This window comes from Neofelis nebulosa, chromosome 16 (genome assembly GCF_028018385.1).
Source record: "Neofelis nebulosa isolate mNeoNeb1 chromosome 16, mNeoNeb1.pri, whole genome shotgun sequence".
NCBI lineage: Eukaryota > Metazoa > Chordata > Mammalia > Carnivora > Felidae > Neofelis > Neofelis nebulosa.
Window position 1 is genome coordinate 15,887,511 of NC_080797.1, and position 24,414 is coordinate 15,911,924.

A 24,414-nucleotide genomic window follows, 5' to 3' on the forward strand; every position below is an offset into this window, starting at 1 on the left:
AAAATAAATAAGCATAAAAAAGAGAAGTGAGGGTCTTCTGGGGACTACTCCTGACCTCACGTGGGCATTACCGCGGGTCCCCTGCGGTCTCTGCACCCCTGGCTTATCCTGGACTAGGTGGCTCTCCATCTGGTCTCCCCGTCCTCACACTGTAGCCGGCGTGAGCTTCTGGAACAAGCAATCCTTCTGTGTCTGCCTGTGGAAACTCTCCACTGGTTGCGTTTGCTCAGACTCTAAAGCTTGTTCGTGAGCAAAAACCTCAGCGTAATGTGGCTTGTGCTGACCCGTCCCGTCAGCCCTGGCCTACCACCTCCAGAGCTGTCCCCGGCCCCCTTTGATTTGTAGAGCATACCCGAGCTCTTACCTCGGGAAAGTTCACAGGGGCTCAGAGAGGTGTCCCTGCTCGTTCGCCATCTCACCACCTGTTCGTGGCCTTCCCAGCACCCCCTCAGCGTGGACTCACCCACTTGCATTGTTTCCTTACGTCTCTGTCTTCCGCACTTTCCGTGTTGGCCATTCCCCAAAGGCAGGAACCTTGGGGGTTTTATTTGCAGCTGTAGACCCTGTACCTAGATCTCAAGCCTCCACATGTTGGTTCAAGAGACCCTCCACCACTGCCACCACACAGCAAAATCCCCATACCGCTAGCTGGTGCCCCAGGCCCCTTGATCAGACTCCCTCAGAATCTGGTCCCAAGCGTGCTCCCGGGGGTCCTGCTCCGTCTTCCGGCTGCTTGGGGGTCCAGTAGCTTTCCTTCCCCTTTCCTGGCCGGGTTATGCAGTGACTTAACCTGGTCACAGGCTGAGAGGCCAGGAGGGCAGGTGAAGGCAGATCCCGGGTTCAGCACATGTTGTCTTGTGGGGGGAGAGAGCTCTGCATTGTCTTCAAGCAGAGAGAAGGTACACTTTTGTATGCATCTATTTTTGGTGTTTGTGCTCTGTGGGGTTCTTGCTGTCCTTTGTTGTACTCTGGAGCTCTGTCACAGCTATTTTCATCAGCGTGTGGTTGTTTTTTCCTTGTTTTTACTGTTTTTTTGTGGGGAGAACGAGCACTGAGACCTTACTAGTCCGCCATCTTGCAGACATCATTGAGACCTTTCTCCCTCCGGTTGGCCGAGCACGTGATCGATCTTGGCGAACATTCTGTGTACAGTTGAAAAGAATGAGTATCTGAAAAATATAGCGTTTATAAATGTTAATTCGGTCAAGGTGGTTAATGGCATTGTTCAGATCTTGTATTTCTTTACTGACTTTTGGTTGACTTGTTTTATCAGTGGCTGAGGGAGGGGTCTTAGGATATCCAACTATAACTGTGGATCTCCCCCTTTAATTCTTTCTGTTTTGCCCATTATTTTGAGGTTCTGCTGCTAGGCCTACCTGCTCCTGAGTTTTATACTTTCCCAACAGATGAGGTACCTTTTGTCATTATGCAGTCACTTTTTAGCTCTGTTAACACCCTTTGTCTTCAAATCTAGTTAATCTGTGATTAATATAAACTTGGTATAGCTATTTTACACTTACTGTTTGCATATTTTTGACCATGTTTTATACCTTGAGCCCGGGTCCATCTCTGCAGTTGACAGTCTCTGCCTTTTCACTGGAGTAAGGTTTAGAACATTTACATCCAGTGTAATTGTTGTTATGGCCAGCATTACCTCTCTTATTTGACTGTTTGCTTTCTGTTTGAGTTCTCTGGTTCTTGTCCATTTGTAGCTCCTTTTCTGCCTCCATTGTGGTTACTTTTGCTTGCATTCATGTTCCATTTCAATTTGTGTGCTGGCTTTGTAGCCTTGTCTGTTGCACTGTTTTCAGTGGTTGCTCTAGGGGTTACACTGATGATGTTTAAAGCCACGGACCCAATAATGCGAGAAGTGACATCTTCCCTGTTTAGAAGGGACGGTGTCCCCAGATTGAGTCCCCGGGCACTTCCGTGTCTGGAGCTTCGGGAGATGAGAAACTAGAAGGTGCCTGAGAAGGCACCCTAGAGGGAAGGTGGTAGAAAGGAGAGGCTTTCAAGGAGCAAGTGGGCTAATGGCCATGTCCACTTTGTCAGAGGGACTAGCCATGTTGGAGGGCGGCAGTGGTGACCATGACAGGTTTTTATGCAGAAGAGCGGCATTAAACTTGCTTACAATCACTTTAGGAGGGGCGCCTGGGTGGCGCCGTCGGTTAAGCGTCCGACTTCAGCCAGGTCACGATCTCGCGGTCCGTGAGTTCGAGCCCCGCGTCGGGCTCTGGGCTGACGGCTCGGAGCCTGGAGCCTGTTTCCGATTCTGTGTCTCCCTCTCTCTCTCTGCCCCTCCCCCGTTCATGCTCTGTCTCTCTCTGTCCCCAAAATAAATAAAAAAACATTGAAAAAAAAATTTAGCAAAAGGCTAAAATAAAGAGAAGGATAAAGCGACATGAGGCAAAATATTAAGCTAAAGAAACTTCATGTCCCTATGCTGCTGTCAGAAGTAAAAACAACCTACCATTAAAATAAGAGCAGGGGCACCTGGGTGGCCCAGTTGGTTGAGCGTCTGACTTCAGCCCAGGTCACGATTTCACAGTTCATGAGTTTAAGCCCTGCGTCGGGCTCTGTGCTGACCGCTCGGAGCCTGGAGCCTGTTTCCGATTCTCTGTCTCCCTCTCTCTCTGCCCCTCCCCCGTTCATGCTCTGTCTCTCTCTGTCCCAAAAATAAATAAAAAACGTTGAAAAAAATATTAAAAAAAAAAAAAAAGAATCACTTTAGGAGAACACAGGCAGGCATGAAGTGGGACCAGCACATGCAGACAACTCTTTCAAGGGATCTTCCTGCTAGGGGGAGGAGGGAGCCAGTGCAGTCTGGAAGACTGGCAGGGAGGGCCTCAGTGTCGCTGTTGCTGGCAGATTTTACAGCTTCTTTCTGTGCTTGTGGGAGTGACTCAGAACATGACAAAAAACACATTACAGAACCGAAACCATGCCTGCACACATACTTAGGTACACGCATAAACTAAGTTTGGGTAGATAAAACCCCAAGTGTTACCAGTGGTTGAGTTTCAATTCTGGGATTATGAATGGTTTTTTTAGATCTGTGTCTATTTGAAAAATCCATACTTTACGCTTTTTTTCCCCTGAAAGAAGCTCATTTAACATTAACAATAAAAAAGTGAAGTGGAAAAGATAATTAAGTTTACCGAGAAAACCCGAACATAGCCTTCTCATTTCCCTTAAAACCACCTTTTTTTCTTTGAAAACAAATCAGAACAAAACTGTGGCAAAAAATTCAAAAAAGTGTAGAAAAGTTGAAAAGTAGAAAAAGGTTCCTGGCCGACCCTCTCCTTTAAGTCCCTCTCATCAGTTATGTATATGGTTCTGGAACTTGCTGTTTGGTGACAGTTCTTTTGTGGAGGTAGTGATGTGCCCGCACATGTAACTCTCCCTTGTTCAAAAACGAGATGGCATAAGACGCCTCCATATGGGCGCCTCATAATTTATTCCCCAGCAGGTGCCCCCCCCCCCAGCGCTATTGCTGCTGTGACGATGTTGCACTTAACGTGTGGCGTGTATGCACTGTGAACATAGATCAGCAGGAAAGAGTCCTACGGGTGGAACCAAAGGTACGTGTGACCCAAAACTAGTCAACTTCCCCGATAGCCCCTCCAACAGGTTTTACCGATTTAGTTGCATCTGCCGTGTATCAGAGGGCGTCTTCTTACTCCTTCCTTTGCGAATGCTGGCTATTTTAAGTATTTTTGCCAGCCTGACGCTTAGTAACGGTGCTGTTAGTTGAATTTCTGTGGTTACAAGCAAGTGGAACAGGTCTTCCTATGCTCGGGAACCGTTTACATCTTTCCACGCGGTTGTTTCCCTGTGGGTTGTTTGTCCTGCACTTACTGGTTTGCCAGAACTTTTTATTTGTGAAGGAAATCCATCATTGGGGAGTTGTTCACAAATAAAAAGTTCTGACGAATCAGTAAGTAAAGGACAGCCAGGGACCTTTTTAGTTAGAAGCCTTTTCCTTTTTTGGCTTCTGTGTTTTACCTCATATTTAATTATTTCAAGATAACTTTAAGAGTTTTTTTTTTTTTTTATAACTTTTAAGAGTTTTAAGGTAACTGATTATGTCACTGTGTCTAGCGAAAGTGACTCGGCCTCGGTTTTCTCTGGCTTCACGGTCTGTGCTCAGGGGAACGGTCTGGGGGGAGGCAGGGAGGCCGTGTGGCCTCACCTGGCCTCGCCTGGCCAGAGAAGCCCCTGGACGCCAGGCCCTAGGCTTTCTGGGCTCCTTTCCAGCCACCGTCTCCAGCCTCCAAGAGGGCAGAACCTGCAGGTTGCCATGGGGTGCCTTGGAGGACTGGCTTTTCATTCCAGGGCCTCTGCGTGCGGGCCAAGCCTCAGGGCCCCCAGGAAGCCTTCCTGGAGCCCTCCAACCCTTGACTGTGGCCGCCCCTGCCCCCGAGCTCCGGGCTTGTCTCATCCCCGCCTCACCGTTTACACCTGAATTATAGCAGAGAATTTGGGGAGACCCTGCAGATCACCTGTGTCGGTGTCACTTTTATAGTCGAGGAAACGGGTGAAGTCAGGGAGGTGTAGACAGTAAAGGGCAGGGTGAGAGTCCTGGGTGTCGCATCTCTTTGTGCCCAACACTGACCCCTCTTACGGCTTCTGTCCTCTGGGGGTCTGCTGCCCTCCTGTTTCTTGTTACCTGTGCTGATTGGAACACAGTGGGTGCCTTGTGAACCCTCGGGGCTGGGTCCAGTGGGCCTAGAAGCCCACATTGGATGTGAGTTTGAGTCTGCCTTGGGGTGGGAGTGGGGTTCGCTCTGCTGCCGGCCCGTGAGCACCCGCAGGGAGCGGGGCACTCCCACCTTTCCTTCCTGCCGTGGCCCCGGGGGTGAGCTGGGCAGGGGCTGATCCATGGTCACGTGCAAGGGGGTCTGGGGTTCCCCACTGAAGACAGAGCTCAAAGCAGCATTCCTGGGAGTGCGGGAGAGGCATGGTGGTCCTTCCGGATTCAGGGGCTCCTCTGACCGATGCCCAAAGGCGGCCAGCCGGGTGAGCTTGGTGCCACAGAGGCTGAGCCCCGAAGGCAGATGGGCGAAGGCTAACGGAGAGAAATTGGCTCAAGGGTTATTTCGTGGGGTTTTAGGAGCTTGGATGGGGGCTACAGACGTGCCTCGTCTTTAGCGTGAACAGGAAACTAAGTGGGAGAGACGATGAAAGAAAACAACAAAATACCTGTCTCAGGGTTCTGTTCGTCTCAGGGTGGTGCTTTGGGGGGCCACCGTCAGGAAACTCCTGGTGTCCAGGTAGAGGGTCAGAAGACGGGAGAGGGAGCCTCGGCTGAACCCCGAGAGCTGATTCTGATGCAGAATGGAACCCTCAGTTGGACTCACCTGGCATTCGGTTTATTGACTTTTCATTAGAGTTATAAAGCACGTGCCTGGTCCCCAGCCCCTGGAGTGTGAGGCAGACAGTCACTTACGTACATGTGCGCGCGCGCGCACACACACACACACACACACACACACACACACACACACACTTCACTGCCGAAGTTTCATTGGCGTGTCTAAGACTGGGCACCCCCGGGGCGGGAGCTGCTGTGACCTCTGCCTGCCCCCCCCCAGTCCACACAGTCTGCTTCCTTCGCGGTGGCTTACCAGGGCCGGCGGATGCTGTCTGTGTGCCGGGGGGCCGCTTGGCCGAGAGGCTGCAGTCACTGACACTCAGTGGCCCTGATCTGTCCTCTGCCTCCTGCCCCAGTATGTGAGGACACTCGCTTGCACTGGGAGAGATTAGGTCAGCCGGTAGGGAGGATCAGAGAGGGGTGTGTGTGTGTGTGTGTGAGACAGCAATGACTCTCCCAGGCCAGCTTTGCCCCATTAGTGAGTTCCAAGGGATTCTCTTTCTGATTAAGCTGGGTGAAGTGAGCCGTCCTGTTTTGCACTTGGAGGCTGGGACCCCTCCTCACCGTGGCCAGCCCCACTCTTGGCTGGAGTGTCCCATCAGGAAGTGATCCTCCCCTCCTCACTGGGGAGAGAGTTGGCTTCCCTTCCCCCTGCCCTGACCCTCCCCTTCTCCTGCCTGCAGGGGTCCACACAGCTGGCCTTGGGGTTGGTGGAGCACAGTCCCCTTGGCTGGTGGCAGCCCCAGCCCGCTGTCCCTACGGCCACACAGTCCCTTCTGCTCCCTTCTGGGTGCTTGTGCTGCACCTGGAATGCCACGACCCCGAGCGCATGCCCTGGCGGGGACTGAGGCTGACTCCCGGCCTGGGGCCCCGCCAGCAAGCCCGCAGGGAGAGGTCTGGCGTCAGCTGCTGCTCAGAGGTCTGGGGTTGGGCCCTGGCGACCCAGTGAGAGCGTGGGGCGTGGCTCCTGCAGGCTCGGCTTCTCAGAGGGCCTTGTGACGGTCTCTGGGCAGCACCCCGGAGGGCCAGACTCGGGTATCTCAGGGACTTGGTACAGGTGCCCACTCGCCTCCCTCGTCCGCCTTGGGGCTCAGAGGCGTTTGGATCCTGCATCCCTGGGAGTACGTTGCCTTCCGGACCCTCCTGCCTGACGTGTGGCTTGGCCAGCGATGACACTGGTTACAGGAAGGGGGGCGCAGGAGGGCAGACGCCGGGGACCCACAGGGGTCACGGGTAGGGCTTCATGTCGCTGTAAGGGGTGGCCGCAGGGGCCTGTGGAGGGTGGGAGCAGAGCCGCTCAGGATTACGAGGAGCACCTCGCCCCTCGGCCCACTCCTGGCTCCTCTCCATTCCCTCTGCTTCCATAGCAGCGTGTCCCCGTGTGGCTCCATTTCCTCCCACGGGCTGGGACACGGACCCCAGCTCGCATGGGCCCCCGTGACAGAGAGCCCACCCACGACGGATCAAGGCCATCCATGCTTTCAAATATTAAATCTGTTCGGAATATTAAATAATTTCCTCTTCAATGATTCCAGTAAATTTAATTAGTGCTGTTCTCCCAATAGAGTTGTCTCCTGGCTTCTGAAAACCTCCTGGCTTCACGAGGAAGGGAGCTCAGACTCCCGTGCTGTGCACAGCTGGACTGTCTCCCCCGACGGCCCCTTGGGCGTCTTCAGCCGCTGGGTCCCTGTGCTGGGTGGGAGTGGCCAGGTGACGCGGAGCTCCATCCATCCTCTGATGGCTGTCCGCAAAGCGGGGCAGCAAGCACTTACGGGGGTCTAAGCGGAGTTTGGTTCCTTGGGCCCTTGTGGGCTGGGGGGGGGTGGGGGATCACAGACAGCCTGTGGTCTCCATCCTGGACTCGCTCGTGTTCTCTCAGATGGCTCAGGCTGGGGGAAGCCATCTGCCACGTCTGGAGCCAGCCCTGAAGGCCTGGGTTATTTAGACTCTCAGAGACTCAGTTTCCTTATCTGCAAGCTGGGGGCAATGATGCCAACCTCATAGCATTATTTTTTGAAGATTAAATGAGAAAATGCACGTTAGGTGCCCAGCATGAAGTAGGAATTTGATAAATGTTATTTATTTCATTCTCTTTCTCTCACGAATCACAAGCTTTAAAAATACATATTTTGGGGATGAAACTTCCAGAACTTTAGTTCAGAATAATAACCCTTGGGGCACCTGGGTGGCTCAGTGGGTTCAGCATCCGACTTTGGCTCAGGTCATGATCTCACGGTTTGTGGGTTCGAGCCCGGCGTCGGGCGCTGTGCTGACAGCTCGGAGCCTGGAGCTGCTTTGGATTCTGTGTCTCCCTGTCTCCCTTTCTGTCTGCCCCTCCCCTGCTCACGCTCTGTCTCAAAAATACATAAACATTAAAAAAAAAAAAAGAATAACAACCCTGGGCACGGGCCTTCTGAAAAGAGCCCCAAGGAGGGCTGTGATGGTCCCTGAGCCCTGAGGGCACACAGAGAGCTCCCCGCGGCGTGGCAGCAGCAAATCAATTTCAAGCCTGATCTGAAAGGAACATGGGGGAAGTTGGATCTGCGGGACATCACCGGACGTTTCCTTCTAGAATAAAGAAAGCTGTCCCTCGGTCGCTCCTCTGCAGTAATGTTTTGAGTCTGGCTACCAAGCAACAAATAAAAACAACAGCGGCAAAGACCATCTCCCTGATTAGCCCAGTGATGGATTTGCATAATCAGCACCGGGTCAAGCCAGCTCATGCGAGGTGCGGCTGGCAGCAGGCGTGTGCTCCCCGGGGCGCTCCGTCAGCTTCTCGGTCAGAGGCAGGAGAACCTTCCGACCCTGCAGGCGGCTCCCCGCATTTATCAGGGCTGCTTTCATTCTCCCTCCTCCTGCAAGCTGGAGCTCCGGCCTCTGTAACATTTCTAATCGAATTAGAAAAACACTCCTTATGTTTTTCTTGATTACAAACACAATTCAGGTCCAAGGTGGGAGACTTAGTGTAGACAGGAAAGTTCAAGAACAAATAACAAAGTCACCCAGCGCCCATCTGCAGAGGGAATCGCTGCCAGCCCTGGAGGGTGAGCCCTTCTAGCCTGTTCTGGAGGCTGAAGGCATATAATTGACCCTGTATTGCACGTTCGGGTTTATAGACCTTTTCATTTGATGGTTTACGAACACTTCGCAATGGCATTCAATATTCTTCCACAATAGGATTTTTAATGAGTGCACAAATTATTTACTGACCCCCTGGAGCTGGACATTCAGCCTGTTATCAGTCTTTTGATGCCATAAGCTGCAAATATTCTAGTACATAAATCTTTGGAGATAAATCTTTGCGTTTGCTCCTGAGTTTCTCCTTAGGGTAAATTCCTACAAGTGGAATTGCTGAGTTAAAGGTTAAACACAATTTGAAAGCTTTTGATCCAAGCGCCAGTCTGCCCTCCAGGAGGATTACCCAGCTTCGGATCCCACCAGCCAGCGTGCGAGAGGGTCATTTCCCAGCAGAAGGGCTGGATGCAATCAGCAGCTTCAAAATCCAGCTGGTGGAAAAAACGGAAGTGTGTTTTTGTTTAGATTCGCATTGCTTTGGTGACTGGTGAGATTAGACACTTTGCTACCTTGGGGTCCTCTTAAAGTCGTCTTTTGTGAGCTGCTGGCTTTGGTCTCGTCCTGCACACGTGTCCCTGTCTTAGGCGTGTACAGATGGCTAAGAGAGGGGCACCGGGGTAGTTTAAGTCGGTTGAGCCTCTAACTCTTGATTTCGGCTCAGGTCATGATCTCACGGTTCGTGGGCTTGAGCCCTGCATCTGGCTCTGTGCTGACAGTGCGGAGCCTGCTTGGGATTCTCTCTCTCTGCCCTTACCCTGTTTGCGTGCTCTCTCTCAAAATAAACTTAAAAAAAAAAAAAGGCGCTGGAGAGACAGGTGGCCATGCTAGCCAGCATGGGAGCACAAGTGGAAATGCTTGTGGAGGGTGGCAGGGCCACTCCGTGGGTGGAATATTTCTTCACGTTCTTCTCAAAGTGCTTAGCACGTGGCGTTGTCATTTAGCTGTTTACTCCTCTGCGTTTCCAGCTCATCACCCAGCTCCTGGGTGGCCGGGTTGAACCCTTTTCATGCCCGTGTGTCACTGCCTGACCCAGAGCTGGACACTGGGAAGGTGCTCGAGGGGTACTTGTTCAATACTTGGATGAATGAGGACCCCACGTGGGGAATTTCTTGGGGTAAAAGGCAGCTTAGGATTTTGCCCGTTCCTTCAAGCGACACTCTTGGAATGTCCCCCGAGTGTTGATGGGGTAAGTGGCGAAACCAAGAGCGCAAGGACAGTGTGACAATCCCGTTCTGAAAGCACTCGTGCTCATGGCATCAAAGAGCATGAGGGGACTAGGGAGCGTCTCCCTAGTGGGTACAGGGTCTCCTTTTGGGATGATGGAGACGTTCTGGAACCAGGTAGGGTGATGGTGGCACAGCATTGTGAACGTTCTAGATGCTACTGAATTGTGTATGTTAAAATGGTTAATTCTGGGGCGCCTGGGTGGCTCTGTCGGTTGAGCGCCCGACTTCGGCTCAGGTCATGATCTCGCGGTCCGTGGGTTCGAGCCCCGCGTCGGGCTCTGTGCCAACGGCTCGGGGCCCGGAGCCTGCTTCGGATTCTGTGTCTCCCTCTCTCTGTGCCCCTCCTCAGCTCATGCTCTGTCTCTCTCTCTCTGTCAGAAATAAATACACATTAAAAAAATAAAACATCAAATGGCTAATTCTATGTTATGTGAATTTCACCTCAATTCAAAAAAAAAAAAAAAAAAAAAAGGGACAGGGCTGTCCTCACTGGCCCTGCTGCCAGCCATTTCAGCCTGGTCATCACTGCCTGGGACTCTGCAGGCTGCGACGGAGCAGAGTGGGGGACGCACCCACTTCCAGGCTGCTGTGTCTGCCCTGAGGTCACGGGTCAGCCCCGGCCCCACTGTCCAGGGGAGCGTGTGGGGGCAGGACAAGCTGGGTCTGCCGAAAGCTGAGCAGGGAGCACGTCTGGGCCGGGTGTCAGTATGGGGTCCAAAGCGCTCGGCCAGGGTCGGTAGTCCCTCAGCCTGTCCTTGTCTGGGGCCGCAGAGGAGGACCCTCCTGGTGGGTGGGACGGGGACGGGGGCTGGGGCTGGCCAAGGGAAGGTCACTAGGTTCTTTTTGGAGCTGGGCAGGGGGAGGTACATCTGCAGTGGGCTTCTAAATGCTCAAGTTCCCCGGTTCTTGGGGACTGGGTACAGCCGGGACCCTGGGGCAGGGGTAGGCCCGAGAACAAGGGTCTCTCCAGGGAGAAACTGCCTGAGGGGTAATGGTGAAGCCAACTAGAGGGGCCAGGGTTTCAGGGCCCCAGGGCCCCAGGTTCGACTTCGAATGTTTGTAGCTCTCGAGCCATACCCTCCCTCCCCAAGCCCCCCCCCGCCCCCAGCCCAGCAGGACTTGGCAGTGGAACTCCTGGAAGGAAGTAGGGAGGAGACGCAGACTAGCCGACTGGGGAACGAGGCAGAGAGCTAGTCTGGAAGAGAGTGGACTTCCTGTAGGAGGAGTGCAGGGAGGCAGCTCACCTCTCCTCCCACTGCCCCGAGGGTCAGTGTATCACACAGAGCTGTGGGGTCTGCCTCCTGGAGATGGGCTGGGGGCTTGTGGGGTCTGTCCCCAACCCTCAGCAGAGGAGAAAGTGGAGTCCTGAAGGTGTGAAGGTCATGATCCTGTCCCGCAGGTGTCTAGGCTGGGCTGGGTACCCAGGCCCTCTGTCCCCCCGCCTCGGACTGTCGCTCTCTCCCAGGGAGGTCACCTTCTGATTTCCTGGAAGCTGGCCGCGTGGGTTAGGAGCCTTGTAGCTGTGCTCGGTGAACAGTCCCTGTAAGTGGGCATCTCATTTGCAGTGTTATTTTTGTCACGGGGGACATCTGTTGTGGATGTCTCCAGGGGGCCAGCTGCCTTGAAGATGCATGTGGGGGACACGGAGGGGGCACTGGTCCAGAGAACCTGGGAGCTCAGGGCCACCGTGGGGACAAAAGAGACTCAGCATGGCAGAGGGAGTGCCCCCGCACAGGCGCTGGTGGGGCGTCCGCTTGGCCCTGCCTCGTTGCGCGGCTGGGCGGTCAGATGGCCTGTCCTGGCCGTGGGTGTTCTGTTTTGTCCATGGTACATCGGTGCCCCCCGCCCCAGCCTGTCCTGCAGCTCCGGGCAGAGGCTCGATGCTGGGACGAGGCAGAAACGTGGTGCTAGTTAGGCTGTGGACAGGGCTCCAAACAGAGCCTTCACGAGGTCACAAGGGACTGTCCAGAGGGAGGTGGCCGAGTTCCCGGAAGTCACCTGGAGACCCAGTCTCTTCCCTTGGGGTCCCCGCCCTTAGGGTGCTGCCTTCACACGCTTGGTCTCAGAGGGCTCCCCTTTGTTTGTGTTCCAAGCCTCTGGTAGAGGGCTTGGGAGGTGAGAGCGGGGTTGGGGGTCTCCCCCCTCCTTAAGGTCCTGACCCACAAGCTGTAGGTGCCACTTCTTTTTATGTCCCATTGGCCCAAATGTAGTCACGTGATCATGCCTAGCTGCAAGGGAGGCTGGGAGGTTTGTCCCTGTCTTAGACACTGGTGAACCAGCTAAATATCAGCGTCCATCACATGACATGAGCACCTGCTGTTGCATGTGGGGAGACGTCTCCTGAGCCCTCCCGGAGGGTGGTGATCCTAAGGGACTGCCCATGTTCACACTAAGTAGGCCCTGGGGGCTGTTCCTCCAGGCCACGAGTTTGGGGATTCCCCTGCGCTCTTGTTCTGTTCACCGCACTGAACTGTTTCCCACTGACAGTTGATTCGCTTGCCTTTTGCCTGAACAACCACAAAAAGGTAAGCAGTCTTTAGCCGCCCAAACACCCCTCCGCTCCCCAAAGTTAGGTTCTCTGCCGGTGATCGCGATGCTCTCTGCCGTAACCGGAGGCCACAGCAGTCCCGTCTCGCAGGTTTGTGTGGGCGAGAGCAAGCCCCATGCCCGTCTACCCGGCTCGTTTCTAAAACGAGAACACGTGTCCGTACGTTCACGGCAGCCTTGTCGGTGAGAGTGCAAGCTGGAAATCGCTCAGGTGTACCTCCGTAAGGGCCAAGCCGATCGTGGGACGTCCGCGTGGCAGGGCGCCACTCCGCAGCAGCGAGGAGTGAAGTGCGGGTCCACGCGGCAGCACGCCTGCCTCTCTGGGCGGTTACGCTAAGTGGAAGAAGCCGGACCACAGAAGAGAGCCTTGCTGAGGAGCGGTATTTATGCAAAATCCCAGAGAACGCAAAGCGATCTGGAGTGACAGGAGACAGACAGGTCAGTGGTTGGCTGGGTGGTGGCGGGGAGGCAGAGAGGGGCGGGAGAGAGAGACCGCAACACGCGGGAGGAAGCTTTCCGGGTGATACAGGCCACCTGCCTTCACCGTCTGCATTGTGGGGATGGTGTCATGGGTCCGTCCACACGTCAGAGCTTACAAACTCCACCCTTTCAACCCGTGCGGTGTGCCGTATGGCAGTGACCGCTCAGTAAGGGCTGAGGGAGCTCCTGGGGGGGGTCTCTTCCCCCCCCGGTACTCATCCCGTTCATGAGGCTTGTGATCTAATCTCCTCCCAAGGGCCCTACCGCCTGGCGCCATCACCTTGGGGGCTAGGATTCAACCTGTAAATGTGGGGGGGGGCACACATTTCCTTAAGTGCTCGGGGCCGGCATCTGGCCCCTCCTCCTCCACCTGCCGAGGCATCCATCGTGGGCTTGGTCCTTCCCAGAGGGGACTCCCTGCAGCTGGATGTACGTGCCAGGCTTGGCCCTGCGCTGGGCATCCAGATGCCGTGAGCTCCCTGGAGACTGTCTGGCAAGTTGTCCACCTGCTGGTGGGAGGCTCCCCGATCTGGGCTGGCGTTCGTGTGTCTGCGTGCTCCCTTGAACAGCGGGTACCCCTGGCCGGACGGGCTCGTGGTTCTGGGGGAGCTGGGCACTGCCTGTTCTGCTCCGACTCGTGCCATGGCCACGGTCTCGGGCTGCAAGTAGCGTGCCACCTGCTCTTGGACAAAAGGAGGGTAACTCGTGGCCCACTCACCAGACAGTGTGCATAGCAGGGTCCTGGGGCTGCCGGGACAAAGTTCCACAAGCCAGGTGTCTTCACTCAGCGGAAGCAGATCCTGGCCCGGGTGTCGAGGCCGGGGGTCTGATGAGCAGGCCCGGCCCCCCCTGCAGGCTCAGGGAGGGCCTTTCGTTCCCTCTCCTGTCTGTGGAGTTGGCAGCCAGTCCCGGCTTGGGGCTGTGTCGCCCCACTACCCGCCTCAGTGGCCCATGGCCTGCTGCTCTGTACCTCTCCTCACATGGCTCCCGATGGGGATCTGGCCCTGGTCCCCCTTCTTATAAGAACGCCAGTCGCACTGGGTTACGGGCCACCCTGCTTGACCTCATCTTAACTTGATTACATCTGCAAAGACCCTGTATCCAGACAAGGTCACATTTTGGGCTACAGGGGGATTGGGACTTGGATGGCATCGTTTGGGCGCACTTTCAGCCCACAGCAGTACGTATCCCACTGTACTGTAGGTAAGGGGGTCACACGCCCACGTCGTCCACGAGACCGGGGCGCCCCATCCTTCACGACACATTACCGGCCTCCCACATATCCTGCTCCTGCCCGTCCTGTGTGAGATCCCGGGAAAGCCCCCATCCTGTCTGGTCCTCAGTTTATTCATCTGTAAAAGGGGTGACCAAAGCACCTGCTCGGGGGTGTTTGTGGGGAGTTCATGAGGTAAGATGCCGGCACAAGGGTACTGTTAGGAAAACATGTATGAGTGGAACGGGAGACTCCAGTGCAAGACTCCGCAGGCCTGGCCCAGGGGCAGGGGCACTGTCCTCTTCGGTGAGGAGAGGCCGCGGAGGAGTCTGCCAGGAGGAGCAGGCTGTGAGTGGGGTGTTGGGGGCACCCCTGCTTTAGGTGTGCAGGAATGAAGGGCTGTGAGCTGAGCATCCGGGCTGCGGCCAAGACATGGGGTTGGGAGGACGAGGCACAAAGCACAGAGGGGGCAGGGGGTGCGGTGGTGGAGTGGGGGCAGGGGTGCTGGGGTCGCGGGCCGTGGAGGGAGAAGCAGGGACACACACAGGTGACGTGAATTCATGTGCTGAAGCCCTAACCCCGGCACGTCAGGACGCACTTGTATTTGGAGATGGGGGCCTCGGAAGAGGCAGTTGGGTTAAAGGCCGTCACGTGGTGGGTGGGACCTAATCCAGTCTGCCGCTTCCTTAGGAGAAGAGGTCAGGACGCACATGGGGGGTGGGGGCACTTCTGTTTGGGAGGAAGGCGGCCGTCTGCGAGCCCGGGAGGGAGGCCTCAAGAGAACCAGCCCTGCTTACACCTTTGTCCCAGACCTCCAGCCTCCAGATGGAAACAAGCACCGGTGGTTCAAGCCACCAGCCCGTGGCGCTTTGCCGCGGTGGCCCCGGGACACTAGTGTGCGTGGGCAGGCTTTCCGTGATGGACGCCTTCTCCACAGCCCGCTGGAGCTGCAGGGAGGCGGCCCTAGCCCCCCGCGGCTGGTCAGGCAGACGGAGGCCTGTGGAGCCGAGAGCCTGGCTGGCGAGGGTGATGAGCGGCTGCCACCTTGCTGGTGACGTGATGGGGTCGTGTTTGCAGAGGAGCCTGGGAACAGTGCAGTGCCCCGGGGGTCTCCAGGACGAAGTGCATCAGTGAGGCCACCGTGTAAGCTGTCTTCTTGTGGAAGATCTCAAACCAGGGAGAATGAAGTTCAAAGTAAGCACGGATTCAAAGGCAAGAATGGTTCGGTCTTCTCCTCCCTGTGCCCTCGGGCAGCTCCTGGGCCATGTCCTGTCTTGTAGGATGAAGATAGTCTTGTGTGGGTGTGGGAAGCCACGTGGCAGCAGTGGGCGCCCACGGGAGCTGCATGGCACACAGCCACCCGTGCTTTGTACGCACGGAAGCGCATCATGACCGGGGGACGTGGGCTGCACTTGGCCTCAACAGGACACTGGTGAAACTGACCCTGACCTGTCTCAGTCACCTGACGATGCCACCCACAGCTGCCACTGAGAAATTCTCGGAATCACGAGGAAATAAAGAACGTGTCCCTTTGTGAGGTGATGGATGTTAACCTAGCTTGTTGTGGCGATCGCTCTATATATGAATATCAAGCCACCGTTTCGTATGTCTACAGCTAATACGGTGTCCTATGTCAGTTATATCTCGGTGAAACTGGAAGAAATGAAAGAAATTCATGGAGTAGCAAAGGTCTGAATTTTCCATTAAGGAGTTTGTTATATTCTAAACTCGAAGGATAAAAGCCATCCGGAATGATTTAGTGAAGCTTTCTTTCTATGTTAGCTGCTACGATTTAATAGCTGTACCCTTAAAAAGTACAGAGCCGTGGCCACCCACCGGCTCTGCTCACCCCCCTCCCCCAACGTTTCTCGCCAGCCTCGGTCAGGCTCTTCCTTCCTGCTTTCAACCCAGGGATGATATGAACTGATGGACAGGCTGATGTGTCAGATGACAGAGCCAGATAGGTGGGCTGTGGATTAAATTTAATAGGAGTCCCGAGGAAGCCCTCCCCGCCACCACCCCCCCCGCCCCGCTCCGCATACGTTTGAACGTATGTACAGAGAAACGGGGCAGAAGAAATGGGCTTGAAATGAGGTGGCCCATTGCAGCAACTATTAGGAACGTGTCGCCTCTTTGCCATTCAACTGCTGTGGGGCTAGATCTGGGTTCTGGGTATGTTCTGGGGCCTCCAGATGCTCGTGCAAAATTCCAGGGTGGTAGTTAGGGTGGGGAGAGGTCATTTGAAAAGCAGCTGTGGGACCGCGTGTGTACCTCTTTGCATGTGTGCACCTGTGTGTATGCTTGTGTGCATCTCTGTGCACATGCCCGTGTGCATACCTGTGTGCATATATGTGTGCACCTGTGGGTGCCTGGGTCCACCTGTGGGATCCTGGGTGCATCTGTGTGCTGTGTGTGTCAGTATGTACACCTTTGTGCACCTGTGTGCATGGCTTTGTGCACCCGTGTATGCCTGTGTGTGCCTGTGTGCATCTGTGTGCACCTGTGGGCATCTGTGTGCTGTGTGTTCTGGTGTTCACACCTGTGTGTATCTGTGTGCACCTGTAAGCATCTGTGTGCACCTGCGGTCATCTGTGTGTGCGTCTGCGTGTACCTGTGGGCATCTGTGTGCACCTGTGTGAATACCTGTGTGCATCTGTGTGTACTTGTGTGCACCTGTGGGCATCTGTGTGGTGTGTGCACCTGTGTGCACACCCGTGCGCCGGGCTTGACAGTGTAGGAAGGAGTCATGATCACTCTTCCCTGTTCCTCGTCGCTCCAGGAGGCAGAGGTGAACCCCCAGCCAGACAGCGAGCATGCGCGGTGGGTCTGAGGTCAGCATTGGAAGAATATTTTCCAGTAGGTACAGGTCCTCCCCTCGGCAGGGGGAGGGGGGAGTCCGTCCTGGGAGGTGGTGCTCAGGCCGAGCGAGGTGACACCCTGTTGGAGGGTTGTAAGGTAAGAGAGTTTCCCACAGAGGGAGGGGCTGGATCAGATGATGGCCGGCGCCTGCCTGCTCGGAAGCTTGTCTCGTTTCATTATTGATCCCCTGGACACGGTGTCTGTTAAAATTCGTGACCACCCAGCACCTCAGGAGGGGGCCTTCCCAGGAAGTAGGGTTTTCGAGGACTTAGCTGGTTAGGACGAGTCGTTCTGGATTAGGTGGGGCCTAAACTCCATGTCGTGCCCTTGTAAGAGGGGGGCGCACAGAGGAGGCCACGTGGAGACAGAGGCAGAGGGGAGGTGATGTTGCCACAAGCCAAGGAGCCCCGAGAGTGGCCAGCAGGCCCCTGAACCTGGGAGGTGGCCTGGAACGGTCTCTCACCAGAGCCCTGAGAGATGGTGCGGCCCTGCTGACACGCAGATTTGGGACTTCTGGCCTCCAGGGCTGTGAGAGAAGACGTCTCTGTGGTCTTATGCCCCTGATGTTGGGTTCTGGCAGCCCCAGGACCCTGGCGCTGCTGCTGAGGCCCGGCGCACTCCCCGCGTGTCATGAAAGGAGGACACTCCCTCAGTCTCGCCCTCTCCTGCTCTGGAGACTTCAGCATCAAATGGGAAAGCCTTGTCATTTTTCACGATGCCACATTTCCCGCCTTTTTCTGTTGAAAGTGTCTTACACGCCCAGTCAACGTTTCAGCCCCCACGAACCCCGCGACGTGATTGCTGTTCGTGCTGTGGGAAGAGTGCCGGAGCCTTGGGAGCACAGAGCCGGATGTGCCCGTGACTCAGTGTTTTCCAGCCCTGGCTCCCCTTCTCAGCCCGTCTCCTGCCACGCAGCCGTCTTTCATCTGCCTCCAGCCTCCTGAACTTGCTTCCCTTCACCTCTTGCTGGAGGTGATGAAGAACTTGGGGGGGGGGGTGTCCGTTAAAATTCAGGTGTTTTGCCTACACAGTGCTACACACGTGGCTCTTGGGGAACACGGGGAAATCAGATTGATTTTCCAGGGTGCGTCCAGGTGTCTCGCGTCCTGTGGACACCCGGCGTCTTCTCTGTCCCCCGGAGAATCTGTCTGTCCAGGCGGACGCGTGCTCCTTCAGCTTGGGCAGCTCGCGCCTTCCCTCTGTTCGTGTCTGCTCAGATTCGGCTGAGCACATCCACACAAAAGGGACAAGAGTGCTACTTCTGTGGAACAAGCTTAGCACAGACCTTCTTCCCACAGGATTGCCTGGGGTTGCCTAGCAATCTGACAGCACTCTGCCTCGGCAGACACACGACTCGGATGGATTTTTCCTATTTTTAATTTGTTTTCTGGGTGGGTATTATTGTGCGATCACAGGCTGAGCTCAAAGATATGGCGTGCGTCCCACTCGAAACGAGTCGGTCTAGGAAGATGGGGAGGAACCGACTGGTCCTCAAACGGACTTCGGCATCTGTTCTGGGAGGCTCTCAGCTCCAGCCGTCGCCCCGGTTATGAAAGTTGGGTGGCACCTGGGGTCGCCGTGCCCTGTGCCCCTCGCACAGTCCCCAGGCCATCTCGGCTCTCCAGAAGCAGCTGCGTTATCAAGCAGGGTGACGAGAGAAGTATGTGCAATGTGGACACAGGACCCTGAGCTGTCTGGATCTCCCTCTGACATTTCCCATCCACGTGGGAGGAGACATGGCATGATTTGCAAGGGGTTCGCCCTCCTCTCGAGAAGATAAATGTCAGAACTGCGAGCAACCGGGTACTGATATAGAGCTGCACACTCTTAAATAAAATATCAAGTCTGGAAGTGTGTGTGTGACATTGGAGATACACCTACCTGCTCCCCTGCATGTGATGTGGGAGGTGCGGTGGGGGCGGGGGGTAGCCCTGCTCCTAGACTCCGAGGCCGGGTTGAGGGTCCAGGGCTTCTGCGCAGGTTCCCCGACAGCCTGGCTGCTCTGAGCCTCGGTTTCCTCCAACGTGACAGGAGGGGACTGTACGAAATGACCTCTAGAGCTGCTTCCAGTCGGAAATGCCACGAAGACATCTGGGACAGGAAGCGGGGAAGGGGTAAGATCGTGGAGGAAAGTAACGTGAACTGGAGATTGAGTCTCGGGGAAAGCTGGCATTTGGGGAGCAGTGAGGGAAGCAAGCGGCAGGAAGGAGGAGGGAAGAGCAGGAGAGCTTGCTGTTGCGCAGGATGAGGAGGAAGTTTCCAGAAAGGGAGTGGACAGCAGGGCCACCTGCCTTGAATGAGCAAGCATCCATTCTATCAGGGCTACCTGCGCTTCGAGCTCTGGCCATCCCACGTCCTCCAGTAGTGCTGCTGAGGTCAGAGCGCGGGCTGGTTTGGGGACTCCCGTCCCTGGTGGCCCTGGGAGAGGCGTTCTGTGGGGTGCTGGGAGCAGGTGGGGACTGTCATCCATAACGGGGAGAGGGTGGCGGGGGCCGTGGGGAGAGAGCAGCGTCTCTGGATGGCGCTCACAGCCTGGGTGGGACCTGATCTGCGTTCAGGCTGGTGGGTGAAGGCCCCTAGAGCAGGAAAGATGGGAGAGGCGGAGGCACGAGAGGGCTGGACGGAGAAAGCAGGAGGGGCTCTGGGAGGAAAGGCAGAAGGGGAGGAAGTCTGAGCTCTCCCTTCCTGGTGACAAAGACGGTGCGGTCGACCGCCAGGAGCAAGGGTGGGCGGGTGGTGGCTCAGGTGTGCAGCCGGCCCCGCTGGCGTGGCCGGTGCTGGGGCTCCGCGTGGGATGAGGGCCTCTGCACCCGCTGCGGCCAGAGGCCAGGATCTGGCCTCTGTGACTTCACCGGTTAAGTCAGTACTTGGAGCCTCTGACCCCCCAGCTTTCACCCTGATCTAGATTTCCTGGGGCCTGGGAGACACAACCCCCCGGAGCCCCACAGAACATAAGCTTTTGCACGTCTGCCCCGCATGCAGGAATGTTGGTGGGTTGTTTCCCAGCCCCTGTGGGGCAGTCCCTGTGGGCCGGCCGTGAATACGGGCAGACACTTCTTCAGGATCCACAGCGCTGCTCAGACCGTGGCCCAGATGGGAAACCCTGCGTAGCCAGCAGTGGGGTGCGGGGGTGGGGAAACGGAAGCACTGTGTATTTATAGGTAATAGAAATATGGTGTGGAGAGGGGAGAGAGGAGAGGGAGGAGGGGCCTGCCTAACAAGGAAGTTATCGTTGCCTTAAGTAGCCTTACCATTTGCTCCGCTGGATGAAAAGACTCACCCAGGAAGCCCGGTGACAAGCTCCACCAGCACGCCAGCTGGTCATCTGCGGCTCTGACAAGGTCACGAAAGACCGACAAGGAAAAGAAGTCCCCGACATCCTGTTTTCCTCCGACCCTTCCCTCCTTCGGTGCGAAGTGGTCGCTCTAAAGGGCCACGGTGTCCTTTCTGCCGTGGCCGCTTCAGCTGTTGGTCTTGGATGGAGGGTTGGGGAGAAAGAAGACAAGGGGAGTGGCTTGGGGGTCCCAGTGTGGCCTCGGGCTGAGTTTCTAAGAGCCCTTCTTAGGGAGTCAGTGAAGGCACCATGGCGTCTGTTCTAGGAGGCTCTTGGCAAGGCCGCGAGGGCTTCCCGGGGGACGGAGGGCCCACCCCAGATGGGGTGTCCAGCAGGTTGGTGGGGGAGAATAGGCTGATCTGCATTTTCTGCCTCACCGGGGCCACCCTCCTGTTTCTTTTTTTTTTTTAATTTTTTTTTTTTTTAACGTTTATTTATTTTTGAGACAGAGAGAGACAGAGCACGAACGGGGGAGGGGCAGAGAGAGGGAGACACAGAATCGGAAACAGGCTCCAGGCTCCGAGCCATCAGCCCAGAGCCTGACGCGGGGCTCGAACTCACGGACCGCGAGATCGTGACCTGAGCTGAAGTCGGACGCTTAACCGACTGCGCCACCCAGGCGCCCCACCACCCTCCTGTTTCTAAGAGGTCACTACCGAGGGATGAAACGAGAGCCTTCAGCTTATACAGGTGGCAGTGCTTGGAGAGGAGAGCAGGAGCTCCACCAGGACCTGGCCCAGGCAGGCCAGGGACAGACCTGAACCTGGGTGGGGAACATTTGGAGTTAAACGGGCAGCATGATGCTAGAGGCATTTTAAAAAATGTTTATTATTGTGAGAGAGGGAGAGAGAGACAGGGTGCAAATTGGGGAGGGGCAGAGGGAGAAACAAATCCGAAGCAGGCTCCGTGCTGTCAGCACAGAACTGACGCGGGGCTTGAACTCACAAACCACGAGATTATGGCCTGAGCCGAAATCAAGAGTCGGACTCTCAACCGACTGAGCCCCCCAGACGCCCCACGCGTCCGGAGATGTTTTGGTGAGCACAGCCCTCGATGTGTGTGTTGCTGCCATTTGGACCGCCACCACCCTGCTCTACTCTGACGGCTCCCCTCCCACGACCTTCCTTGTCTCTCCTGTAGATGGCCCTCCTCTCTCCCTTTTACTGGAGCCATTGGCTCATCTGCCCCCCCCCCCCCGCCCCGCCCCCCGCCCCATCATCCGCTTTCAGGCTTTCCTCCCCTGTTTTGTTGGAGCATACCCTCTAGTAGCTTCCTGAGAAACGGCGCATAGGGAATAAACGCGTTTGAGACCTTGCGTGCGTAAGCGTCTTTATTTTAATCTCACATTTGGTTGTTAATCTGGCTGAGGAAGGGATCCTAGGCCAGGAGAGCTTTCCCGTTGGCACCGCCTTATCTGTCAGCTTCTGCTCTTGACACCCGCTGAGGCCCCTTCTCGTCTGGGCTCCTTTCTACGGGACCTGGAGACTTGGTGGGGGGGGGGGGGGTCTTTGTCCTTAGGGCTGTGCTTTCCGCGTTCATAGGCCTTCCTGTGGGTCAGTTTCCGTCCGCTGTGCTAAGAACTTGGAAACTCTTCGATCTAGGGAAATTTGCCTGGTGGCTTTCTCTAAGTGCCTTCCCTCGAAGAGCGTCCTGCTCTTGGTGCGTGGGTGCCCGTCTTCTCTGCCGCCTCTGAGGACATTCAAGTGGCCGATTCTGATCCTTTCTCGTCTTTGTTTCCTCAAAGTTGCCCCCTCCCACCCGTCCTGGGTTATTTGGTGGCTGTTCTCTGAACGGTTTTCTTCCGTGTCTGGTAATGGGGGGGGTCTACTCATATTTAGGGGAGGGGGCTGCAGAGCCCACGGGAAGCTCTGAGGGCCGGGTAGGCGTGTCCACTGGGGCTTTCCTGGAGGAAGGCTGGTCCGCTCTGTGCCGGGAAACAGCAAGTTTATGTCTTTAGGTTTTCCCTAAAACCTGCGGGAGGACAAGGGGGCTCTCCTGGCTTTGCCTGCGGGATGGGGTGCTCTGGGGGCCGAGCGGGGCTCCCCGCCTCTGGAGTACAGGATGCCTCTCTGGCCCCAGAGCCCCTGCTTCATTCTCCTCGGGATTGCCATTCTAGTCTCAGAGGTAAGTCTCCTTTCGCTTTGTCCCTAGTTATTATCGCAAAGGACCATCCTCAGTTCCTCCTCCCTGTTCTTGCTTAAGAAAACCCAAAAAACAAAAAGTCTCCCAAGTCAGAGGTTTGTAAAATCCTCTTGGATGATATCCCAAGATGGACAGCCTCCTAGGTGCTCCTGATAAGAGGACATACAGATGGGTCCTGATGCCCTTTTCTGGCCAGATCCCTAGTTTGATGGCAGCTGCGGCCAGAAGGATTGTTCCCTGGGGCTCGAGGCCAGCCTCGCTGGGGCCTGTCCCCAAGGGGGGAATCCCGGTGTGCAGGTCCTGTGGCCGAAGCGGCCACAGATGCCGACTTCGGCCCACACACAAGGGGCTGAGCACTGGCTGGAGCTTGGGAGCAAGATTTGGTGCTGTGTTCAGAGGGCTTTTCTGGAATGATCCGGAAGAGCGGCCTATAAGGAGCTGTGCCTTGCCTGTGAAGGAAGAGGCCTAGCCTGTAAGGAGACAGTCGGGTGATGGGGAGTGGGTGGGCCCAGCCACAAGTTGGAGGCCTCGGAAGCCTGGACCATCCGACAGCAGAGGACAGACAGAGCCAGTTAGGTCTTTCAAGCAGGGATGTGCCATTTTAAATATGGGGGCCGGGGAAAGTTCAGTCAACCAAGCAGCTACCTTGCTGGTGGACAAGGCATTTATCCGGAGGTTAGCTGTAGGCCGAGCAGCCCGCTCGAAATTGTATAGCACGATCCCCACTGGCCAAGACAGATCAATGATGCAGACAGGCTGGAGGGCCAGAAATTAAAAGCATTAAGCTTGTAAGTGGACAGTAGCCACTTGTCTTGGACACTGTCTGTCTTCACCCTGCAGGGAAGGCAGCTGGCCGCTCGGAGCCCCGGGCATGCAGGAACACAGAGTTCACATCCCTCCCTTCACTGCCTCTGCATCTTCTAGGCTCCTAGCAAACCCCAGATTCCATGACATGCTTTCTCCTCACGCAGAGAAGCAGGACAGTCAGGTGCAAGGAGGAATCATGGTTCCAGAAGCAGCATCCAGAAGTAACAGCAACCTGGGACGGGCTTTTCATTTGTTTTTAGATCGAGAACATCTTTGAAGTTATAGCTCCCCCCCCGCCCCCCCCGCCCTGCCCTGTGGCATTCTGGGCCCAGCATCTGTTTTTCCCTTAGAAATGAGAGCAAGGCCCTGCCCAGTGCTGTGGGTCTGTTTGGAACAGTGGGGGGCCTACTACCTGCCTTTGGTGCTGACCTTCCTGACCCCCAAGGGTCTCATCCCGCTGCCCCACAGGATCCCCACTCCACTGGCCCTTTGCTTTGGCTTTCCATCTCCCCTCCCAGCCCCTAAACCAGAGCTCCTTCGCTGGGGTTGGGCGAGGGGCTGGGGTGGTGGCGTGGGGACAGGACTGCCTGTTCTTCTGATTTTAGGTGCAACCTAGGCTGACCTGTGACAGTGACAGCCCCACTTCTCCAGCCAGGGCAGAAATGTTTACATAGGTTGGGTTGGCCAGTCTGGACAAACACCCCAGCAGTGACCCTGTGTGGCCCCTCCACTCTCCATCCAGAGAGAGTGGCAAGGCCCGGGATTTCAGGCCTGTGGGCAAAGAGGAAGAGGAGACAAGGCAACGCAGACCAGCGGCAGAGGAGTGTGTGTGGGCGGGGGGTGGGGGGGGGCATTCTCTCCCCCCTGCCTGAGTTGCATGTCTGGGGCGCCCCAGTGTTGTCCTTTCTGGGCCACGGCCAGGGAGGTGGGAGGGCAGGGGTCCTCATAGGAGCTGCCTGCCCCCGCGATCGCCAGGAGGGAGGGAGAGGGGGAGGGAGGAAAGGCGGGGCCAGGGCCGGAGGGCGGCGCTCGCGGGGACCCCCGCAGCTCGGGGCTCCGGGGACCCCTGCGCCTCGCCCACTTCTCCCTTTCGGGGGCTCCGCGGGGGCCGGCGCTGCGGGCCGCCAGGGTGCGTCGGGCCTCCCCGCCCCGCTGCTGTCCCCGGCCGCGCGGCCGCCCGAGCCCCCTCCCTCGCCGCGCGCTGCGCGCTCCGCCCGAGCCGCCGCCGCCGCCGCCGCCGCCGCCGCCGCCGCCGCGTGCTCCCGCTGTCTCCTCGCTCCAGCCGAGCGAGCCGGAGGAACCGGGGAGAGGGAGAGAGCGAAAGGGGGAGGAGAGAGAGGCGAGAGGAGAGAGAGGA